The 10,636-nt window shown below is 32.5% G+C and overlaps 4 non-coding genes across 4 annotated transcripts; all 4 read left to right on the top strand.

The window, feature by feature from the left end:
* The first annotated feature begins 278 nt into the window (after positions 1–278).
* TRNAK-CUU lies at positions 279–351 on the top strand. The gene has a single exon. It is a non-coding gene; the product is annotated as a tRNA-Lys (tRNA).
* A 2,327-nt stretch (positions 352–2,678) lies between these two features.
* On the top strand, positions 2,679–2,751 carry TRNAK-CUU. Its single transcript has one exon. It is a non-coding gene; the product is annotated as a tRNA-Lys (tRNA).
* A 1,607-nt stretch (positions 2,752–4,358) lies between these two features.
* TRNAK-CUU lies at positions 4,359–4,431 on the top strand. The gene has a single exon. It is a non-coding gene; the product is annotated as a tRNA-Lys (tRNA).
* Positions 4,432–5,534: 1,103 nt separating this feature from the next.
* Positions 5,535–5,607, top strand: TRNAK-CUU. The gene has a single exon. It is a non-coding gene; the product is annotated as a tRNA-Lys (tRNA).
* The last annotated feature ends 5,029 nt before the right edge of the window (positions 5,608–10,636 follow it).

Genomic DNA, 10,636 nt, shown 5'->3' with positions numbered 1-10,636 from the left:
TCATTTTCTATTTCCTTGCGATAACGAGATTTTGGGCTAATTCATTATGTGGCTATTATCGCACCACATGAAGTGTGTGATTAGTCATGGGCTAATTCCTTAAGGTGTCTTTTTCTATGTTAAAAATATTGTATAATTTTAATACACATATTTTTCAACAAATTCAATCAATGTTTTATTCATAAAGCTATCTCTCATTCAATTCCTTAACTTGTTAAAAAATTTTCAATACTTATAGCCTCCATACTAATATCAATATTAACTATATATAATGACTTGCCCGTCCAGCTTAGTTTGTAGAGCGCAAGGCTCTTAACCTTGTGGTCTTGGGTTCGAGCCCCAGAGTGGGCGAATGAATGGTTTTTAAATGGACCATTGGTGGCGACAATCTTAGTGTATGTCTTTAGCGAATTGGCTCTGACAAGAGATTTTGGGCTAAGTTTCGTTGTTTACTTAGAGTATACTTGCCTAATAACTAGATATCGTATGTTCAATCGAAAGACTTTTCGGTCTTAATATTAGTAGATGTCATTTTTAATGTATTACAAGTTCATTTTTAGTGCATTTCGTATAAAAATGAACCTATAGCATAATAAAAACAAACTTATAGAAATGATATATCTTACGAGGTGAACCCTAATCCTTGACTCCGCAATATAAGCATTTGAGAATTTAGTAGGTGAACAAGCTAATCAGTTATTATCTTTTAAGACATGTATAGAAATTTAAATATTCAATATAAATTGTTTTATTTAATAAAATTAATGATTTTATAATAGTTTAAAGTGTCTTTTTGTATTTTAAAAATATTGTATAAATTTAATACACATATTTTTAAACAAATTTAATCAATGTATTATTCATAAAGTTATGTGTCATTCAATTGTTTAAATTGTTAATTAACTTTCAATGCTTTTAGCCTCTATAGTAATATAAATATTAACTATGTATAATAACTTTCATGTTTAGTTCAGTTGGTTGAGCACAAAATTTTTACCTCTTGGCCCTGGGTTTGAGCGTTCAAGATGGGCGAATACATAACTTTTAAATGAACCATTGATAGCGGATGGAGTTATAAGTCAAAACCCTACTATACATATAACGCAGATTGTTTCTAGGTCTTAGTGTGTATGTATTTAGCAAATGGGCTCTGACAAGATATTTTGGGCTCAGCTTCATTTTCGATTTCCTTGCGATCACGAGATTTTGGGCTAATTCATTATGTGGCTATTCACGCACCACATGAAGTGTGTGATTCGTCATGGGCTAATTCCTTAAGGTGTCTTTTTCTATCTTAAAAATATTGTATAATTTTAATACACATATTATTAAACGAATCCAATCAATGTTTTATTCATAAAGCTATCTCTCATTCAATTTTTTAACTTGTTAAACAATTTTCAATACTTATTGCCTCCATACTAATATCAATATTAATTACATATGATGATTTGCCTATCTAGCTCAGTTGGTAGAGCGCAAGGCTCTAAACCCTGTGGTCCTGGGTTCAAGCCCCAGGGTGGGCGAATGCATGGTTTTTAAATGGACCATTGATGGCGACGATCTTAGTGTATGTCTTTAGCGAATTGGCTCTGACAAGAGATTTTGGGCTAAGTTTCATTGTTTACTTAGAGTGTACTTGCTGACAAGAGATTTTGGGCTAAGTTTCATTGTTTACTTAGAGTATACTTGCCTAATAACTAGATATCGTATGTTCAATCATAAGACTTTTCGGTCTCAATATTAGTAGATGTCATTTTTAATGTATTACAAGTTCATTTTTAGTGCTTTTCGTATAAAAATGAACCTCTAGCATAATAAAAACAAACTTATATAAATGATATATCTTACGAGGTGAACCCTAATCCTTGACTCCGCAATATAAGCATTGAGAATTTAGTAGGTGAACAAGCTAATCAGTTATTATCTTTTAAGACATGTATAGAAATTTAAATATTCAATATATATTGTTTTAATTAATAAAATTAATAATTTTATAATAGTTTAAAGTGTCTTTTTGTATTTTAAAAATATTGTATAATTTTAATACACATATTTTTAAACAAATTTAATCAATGTATTATTCATAAAGCTATCTCTTATTCAATTGTTTAACTTGTTAATTAACTTTCAATGCTTGTAGCCTCTATAGTAATATAATTATTAACTATGTATAATAGCTTTCCTGTTTAGCTCAGTTGGTTGAGCACAAGGCTTTTAACCATGTGGCCCTAGGTTTGAGCGTCCAAGATGGGCGAATACATAATTTTTAAGTGAACCATTGATAGCGAATGGAGTTATAAGTCAAAACCCTACTATACATATAACGCGGATTGTTTCTAGGTCTTAGTGTTTATGTATTTAGCAAATGGGCTCCGACAAGATATTTTGGGCTCAGCTTCATTTTCGATTTCCTTGCGATCACGAGATTTTGGGCTAATTCATTATGTGGCTATTCACGCACCACATGAAGTGTGTGATTCGTCATGGGCTAATTCCTTAAGGTGTCTTTTTCTATCTTAAAAATATTGTATAATTTTAATACACATATTATTCAACGAATCCAATCAATGTTTTATTCATAAAGCTATCTCTCATTCAATTTTTTAACTTGTTAAATAATTTTCAATACTTATTGCCTCCATACTAATATCAATATTAATTATATATGATGATTTGCCTATGTAGCTCAGTTGGTAGAGCGCAAGGCTCTTAACCCTGTGGTCCTGGGTTCAAGCCCCAGGGTGGGCGAATGCATGGTTTTTAAATGGACCATTGATGGCGACGATCTTAGTGTATGTCTTTAGCGAATTGGCTCTGACAAGAGATTTTGGGCTAAGTTTCATTGTTTACTTAGAGTGTACTTCCTGACAAGAGATTTTGGGCTAAGTTTCATTGTTTACTTAGAGTATACTTGCCTAATAACTAGATATCGTATGTTCAATCAAAAGACTTTTCGGTCTCAATATTAGTAGATGTCATTTTTAATGTATTACAAGTTCATTTTTAATGCATTTCGAATAAAAATGAACCTATAGCATAATAAATACAAACTTATATAAATGATATATCTTACGAGGTGAACCCTAATCCTTGACTCCGCAATATAAGCATTGAGAATTTAGTAGATGAACAAGCTAACCAGTTATTATCTTTTAAGACATGTATAGAAATTTAAATATTCAATATAAATTGTTTTAAGTAATAAAATTAAGGGAAAAGGGTCAAATAAGCCCTCCAACTTTACCTAAGGAGTCAATTAGGCCCCTGAACATTTTAAAGTAGCAATTAAACCCATCAACATTGTATTTTTAAGCAAAAAAGTCCATAAACCTGTTAATGACCTGTGATCACAGGTCACTAGGATTCCGGTCAAATTTCCGGCACCCATATTCCGGCACAAAAGTCACGGGCGACCGTTCGACGGTCGCTGGTGACTCACTGGAGAAGGCAACCACTGGGTTTTGTGCCGGAATATAGCCTGAGTGTGCCGAAAATTTGACCGGAATCCTAATGACCTGTGATCACAGGTCATTAACAGGCTTATGGACTTTTTTGCATCAAAATATAATGTTGATGGGTTTAATTGCTACTTTAAAATGTTCAGGGGCCTAATTGACTCCTTAGGTAAAGTTGGAGGGCTTATTTGACCATTTTCCCTAAAATTAATGATTTTATAATAGTTTAAAGTGTCTTTTTGTATTTTAAAAATATTGTATAAATTTAATACACATATTTTTAAACAAATTTAATCAATGTATTATTCATAAAGCTATCTGTCATTCAATTGTTTAACTTGTTAATTAACTTTCAATGCTTTTAGCCTCTATAGTAATATAAATATTAACTATGTATAATAACTTTCCTGTTTAATTCAGTTGGTTGAGCACAAAGCTTTTAACCTCTTGGCCCTGGGTTTGAGCGTTCAAGATGGGCGAATACATAATTTTTAAATGAACCATTGATAGCGGATGGAGTTATAAGTCAAAACCCTACTATACATATAACGCGGATTGTTTCTAGGTCTTAGTGTGTATGTATTTAGCGAATGGGCTCCGACAAGATATTTTGGGCTCAGCTTCATTTTCGATTTCCTTGCGATCACGAGATTTTGGGCTAATTCATTATGTGGCTATTCTCGCACCACATGAAGTGTGTGATTAGTCATGGGCTAATTCCTTAAGGTGTCTTTTTCTATCTTAAAAATATTGTATAATTTTAATACACATATTTTTCAACAAATTTAATCAATGTTTTATTCATAAAGCTATCTCTCGTTCAATTCTTTAACTTGTTAAATAATTTACAAGACTTATAGCCTCCATACTAATATCAATATTAACTATATATGATGACTTGCGCATCTAGCTCAGTTGGTAGAGCGCAAGGCTCTTAACCTTGTGGTCCTGGGTTCGAGCCCCAGGGTGGGCGAATGCATGGTTTTAAAATGGACCATTGATGGCGACGATCTTAGTGTATGATTTTAGCGAATGGGCTCTGACAAGAGATTTTGGGCTAAGTTTCATTGTTTACCTAGAGTATACTTGCCTAATAACTAGATATCGTATGTTCAATCAAAAGACTTTTCGGTCACAATATTAGTAGATGTCATTTTTAATGTATTACAAGTTCATTTCTAGTGTATTTCGTATAAAAATGAACCTATAGCATAATAAAAACAAACTTATAGAAATGATATATCTTACGAGGTGAACCCTAATCCTTGACTCCGCAATATAAGCATTTGAGAATTTTGTAGGTGAACAAGCTAATCAGTTATTATCTTTTAAGACATGTATAGAAATTTAAATATTCAATATAAATTGTTTTAAGTAATAAAATTAATGATTTTATAATAGTTTAAAGTGTCTTTTTGTATTTTAAAAATACTGTATAAATTTAATACACATATTTTAAAACAAATTTAATCAATGTATTATTCGTAAAGATATCTGTCATTCAATTGTTTAACAGGTTAATTAACTTTCAATGCTTGTAGCCTCTATAGTAATATAAATATTAACTATGTATAATAACTTTCTTGTTTAGCTCAGTTGGTTGAACACAAGGCTTTTAATCTTGTGGCCATGGGTTTGAGCGTTCAAGATGGGCGAATACATAATTTTTAAATGAACCATTGATAGCGGATGGAGTTATAAGTCAAAACCCTACTATACATATAACGCGGATTGTTTCTAGGTCTTAGTGTGTATGTATTTAGCGAATGGGCTCCGACAAGATATTTTGGGCTCAGCTTCATTTTCGATTTCCTTGCGATCACGAGATTTTGGGCTAATTCATTATGTGGCTATTCTCGCACCACATGAAGTGTGTGATTAGTCATGGGCTAATTCCTTAAGGTGTCTTTTTCTATCTTAAAAATATTGTATAATTTTAATACACATATTTTTCAACAAATTTAATCAATGTTTTATTCATAAAGCTATCTCTCATTCAATTCTTTAACTTGTTAAATAATTTTCAAGACTTATAGCCTCCATACTAATATCAATATTAACTATATGTGATGACTTGCCCGTCTAGCTTAGTTGGTAAAGCGCAAGGCTCTTAACCTTGTGGTCCTGGGTTCGAGCCCCAGGGTGGGCGAATGCATAGTTTTTAAATGGACCATTGATGGCGATGATCTTAGTGTATGATTTTAGCGAATGGGCTCTGTAACACCCCAATTTTCACAAAATCCTTAAAATATTTTTCACAAAATCCTTAAAATATAATACATTGCGGAAGCGTCTAACCAGCAGAAAACTGGGTGTTACCGCCACGCTTAGGTATCTTTCCTATACCTAAACGCTAAGGCTAAACTTACAACCTCAAATATCTTAGGTATCTTTCCTAAGGCTAAACTTACAACCTCAAATATCTTAGGTATCTTTCCTATACCTAAACGCTAAGGCTAAACTTACAACCTGATATGTACATATGGAAATAATCCCTCCAGGGTGTCTATTCTAGGATAGAGTAATCTTCAACCTCGACTCCCATCCTATTTAGAGCTCATCGGCCACAACGGCCCACGCTAGACTGCATCTAATAAAGGACACAATGAAGTGTAGTTAGCGCGACGGCTAAGTAAGGAAATCCATTGTCACTCGAAAGTAAACAAAGGTTTTCAAAAACAACAATTAATAATAAATAGGGTAAGATAAACGTTACCCAACAGTCGCAGTCTACCTGCAATCATTCTAACAACAAGCAATACCACATTATATAAGTAACTTCGGCACATAACACATCCATTAATTCACACGTGAGAAACACAACACCCACACTACTGTTCGAGACACCCGACAGTTAGTTCTCACAACTCCACTCAGCGAATAGACTTCGCTCTGCAGTATGAATCAATCATACAGACCCCTCACCATTCACTCAGCGAAGAAACTTCGCTCTGCAGTATAGATTAATCATACAGACTCCCTCACCATTCATTATTATCACACGACTCCATAACCATCACACTTGTTAAAATATATTTCCCCAAAATACACACTTTGGTTAGTGTTAGTCTCGTTATGGAAATTCAAGTACAGGAGTCACAATAATTTTCAAAACATAATTACTTTCCAAGTTAATAAATATAATGCACAAAAATAATATTTGGGCCTTCAAAAATTCACCTGGATGCCCGTAGGCTTTCAAAACATCGCAACACTCAGGGTTAAAAACATCGGGGAAAAACCGGGTCAAAAACAAGTCGAAAACGAGTCCGCGTCAAATCTGCCAGAAATTTCAGTTGGCGCGGTCCGAAAGATTGAGCCGGTAAAAATAGTTCCCGAACTCTTTTTCACTTGAAATTTTTATGGTAGAACCCCAACTTATAGTAATTGATGTCCATAAAAAGTTTTGGTCATTTTGACCCGCGAATAAACACAGAAAATTCCATTTTTGCCCTTGGCAGTGTGCTGTCTAGAATATTTTTCTCTCTGGACCAGTTTTGGAAAAAAAATTCGAAAACCGTACTTATACTACTCCGATCATTATGAAATTTTATATGCGGGTTCTACACTTATAGAACTACATGTCTAAAAAAAATAGGATCAAAATACCTTACCAATTTTTCCCAATAAATCTCGGAAGTCACTGCCAGAATCTATCCTGATTTCTTTTCACTATTTTCACAAGTATAAGCCTATATGGGCATAAATTCAACATATACATGCATAAATTAGCTATGAACATGTATACAAAAATTACCAAAAATCTAAAGTGTAGTTTCTTAGGCTAACTTGTAGATCCACAACTTAACACATAATTTCCACGTAAAAATTCCTAGTCATATAATTTACTAGCATTTGTTCACCTTCAAGTGATTGAACCGACTTAAGGGATTCCTTACCTTGATGGAAGATTTCAAAGCCGAGAAGTTGCTAGATCCTTTCTTTGAGTTCAAAGACCCTAAAAATATCACCACAATAACAATACTTTTCATGCACCAAACATTAACACTTAAGTTCTAGAGATGATTTAATCCAACAAAGTCTAAGGTCTTACCTACACTTAGTCTCTTGGGTTGGAAGAATGCTTAGGAGCTCTTTGATTACAATGGAAGACCAAACTAATTTTTCTTCTTCTTCCTAATGGTGTAGTTCGAAAATGGGGTGGGAGAGTGAGAGAGAAATGAGTGTGATTAGTGTAGATTTTGTCTTGAAGATCAAGTAACAAAGTGCAACACTCCCATGCCTCATTAATGCTAACATTAAATGATCCAATATTGGCTAGATTTTGGTTGCCACTTGTCAATACCCTATGGAGTCCTTAAGAAGATCACAACTTATTTGGCCAGTTTGGGGTTAAATCAGATGAAAGTTCGGAGGATTATATCTTAATTCGGGAAAATTCTAATACCAAAATTATACTAAAAATAATCCCGTCGCAAATCACCAAAATTGTGAATTTTTCGGTATCTCGCGAAATATAGGTACAGAGTTCGTAACAATTTACCCCTTACAGTCCATTTAATATTTTCTTGAACTAACTAGAAGTTCAGGCTTAATCGTATGATACTTAATAATCCAATTTCTAGGAAAATTCGAACTGAATCTATATCCTTAAAAATTTCTCGGTTCGTGACCGGTACGTAGTTCGCAGCTTATCAATAACTAATCTTAAAAAAAAAAAATTCTTTCGAGCACCGAGAAGCCTTCTCTTAAATGTCATAGCTTAAAAAAAATTATATCGATATTCTCGAATCTTAACTTTGTCGGAAAAACCGAGGGGTTACAGGCTCTGACAAGAGATTTTGGGCTAAGTTTCATTGTTTACCTAGAGTATACTTGCCTAATAACTAGATATCGTATGTTCAATCGAAAGACTTTTCGGTCTCAATATTAGTAGATGTCATTTTTAATGTATTACAAGTTCATTTTTAATGCATTTCGAATAAAAATGAACCTATAGCATAATAAAAACAAACTTATATAAATGATATATCTTACGTGGTGAAACCTAATCCTTGACTCCGCAATATAAGCATTGAGAATTTAGTAGGTGAACAAGCTAACCAGTTATTATCTTTTAAGACATGTATAGAAATTTAAATATTCAATATAAATTGTTTTAAGTAATAAAATTAATGATTTTATAATAGTTTAAAGTGTCTTTTTGTATTTTAAAAATATTGTATAAATTTAATACACATATTTTTAAACAAATTTAATCAATGTATTATTCATAAAGCTATCTGTCATTCAATTGTTTAACTTGTTAATTAACTTTCAATGCTTTTGGCCTCTATAGTAATATAAATATTAACTATGTATAATAACTTTCCTGTTTAGTTCAGTTGGTTGAGCACAAAGCTTTTAACCTCTTGGCCCTGGGTTTGAGCGTTCAAGATGGGCGAATACATAATTTTTAAATGAACCATTGATAGCGGATGGAGTTATAAGTCAAAACCCTACTATACATATAACACGGATTGTTTCTAGGTCTTAGTGTGTATGTTTTTAGCAAATGGGCCCCGATAAGATATTTTGGGCTCAGCTTCATTTTCTATTTCCTTGCGATAACGAGATTTTGGGCTAATTCATTATGTGGCTATTCTCGCACCACATGAAGAGTGTGATTAGTCATGGGCTAATTCCTTAAGGTGTCTTTTTCTATGTTAAAAATATTGTATAATTTTAATACACATATTTTTCAACAAATTTAATCAATGTTTTATTCATAAAACTATCTCTCATTCAATTCTTTAACTTGTTAAATAATTTTCAATACTTATAGCCTCCATACTAATATCAATATTAACTATATATGATGACTTGCCCGTCTAGCTCAGTTGGTAGAGCGCAAGCCTCGCGAATGCATAGTTTGTAAATGGACCATTGATGGCGACGATTTTAGTGTATGTCTTTAGCGAATGGGCTCTGACAAGAGATTTTGGGCTAAATTTCATTGTTTACTTAGAGTATACTTGCCTAATAACTAGATATCATATGTTCAATCGAAAGACTTTTCAGTCTCAATATTAGTAGATGTCATTTTTAATGTATTACAAGTTCATTTTTAGTGCATTTCGTATAAAAATGAACCTATAGCATAATAAAAACAAACTTATAGAAATGATATATCTTACGAGGTGAACCCCAATCCTTGACTCCGCAATATAAGCATTGAGAATTTAGTAAGTGAACAAGCTAATCAGTTATTATGTTTTAAGACATGTATAGAAATTTGAATATTCAATATAAATTGTTTTATTTAATAAAATTAATGATTTTATAATAGTTTAAAGTGTCTTTTTGTATTTTAAAAATATTGTATAATTTTAATACACATATTTTTAAAAAAATTTAATCAATGTATTATTCATAAAGCTATCTGTCATTCAATTGTTTAACTTGTTAATTAACTTTCAATGCTTGTAGCCTCTATAGTAATATAAATATTAACTATGTATAATAACTTTCCTGTTTAGCTCAATTGGTTGAGCACAAGGCTTTTAACCTTGTGGCCCTGGGTTTGAGCGTTCAAGATGGGGGAACACATAATTTTTAAAAGAACCATTGATAGCGGATGGAGTTATAAGTCAAAACCCTACTATACATATAACACGGATTGTTTCTAGGTCTTAGTGTGTATGTTTTTAGCAAATTGGCCTCGATAAGATATTTTGGGCTGAGCTTCATTTTCTATTTCCTTGCGATAACGAGATTTTGGGCTAATTCATTATGTGGCTATTCTCGCACCACATGAAGAGTGTGATTAGTCATGGGCTAATTCCTTAAGGTGTCTTTTTCTATGTTAAAAATATTGTATAATTTTAATACACATATTTTTCAACAAATTTAATCAATGTTTTATTCATAAAACTATCTCTCATTCAATTCTTTAACTTGTTAAATAATTTTCAATACTTATAGCCTCCATACTAATATCAATATTAACTATATATGATGACTTGCCCGTCTAGCTCAGCTGGTAGAGCGCAAGCCTCGCGAATGCATAGTTTGTAATGGACCATTGATGGCGACGATTTTAGTGTATGTCTTTAGCGAATGGGCTCTGACAAGAGATTTTGGGCTAAGTTTCATTGTTTACTTAGAGTATACTTGCCTAATAACTAGATATCATATGTTCAATCGAAAGACTTTTCAGTCTCAATATTAGTAGATGT

Source organism: Ipomoea triloba, chromosome 3, assembly GCF_003576645.1.
Source record: "Ipomoea triloba cultivar NCNSP0323 chromosome 3, ASM357664v1".
NCBI classification, from domain to species: Eukaryota; Viridiplantae; Streptophyta; class Magnoliopsida; order Solanales; family Convolvulaceae; genus Ipomoea; species Ipomoea triloba.
Note: the sequence above shows the minus strand (reverse complement) of the source record. Positions and strands in the feature narration are given on the sequence as shown.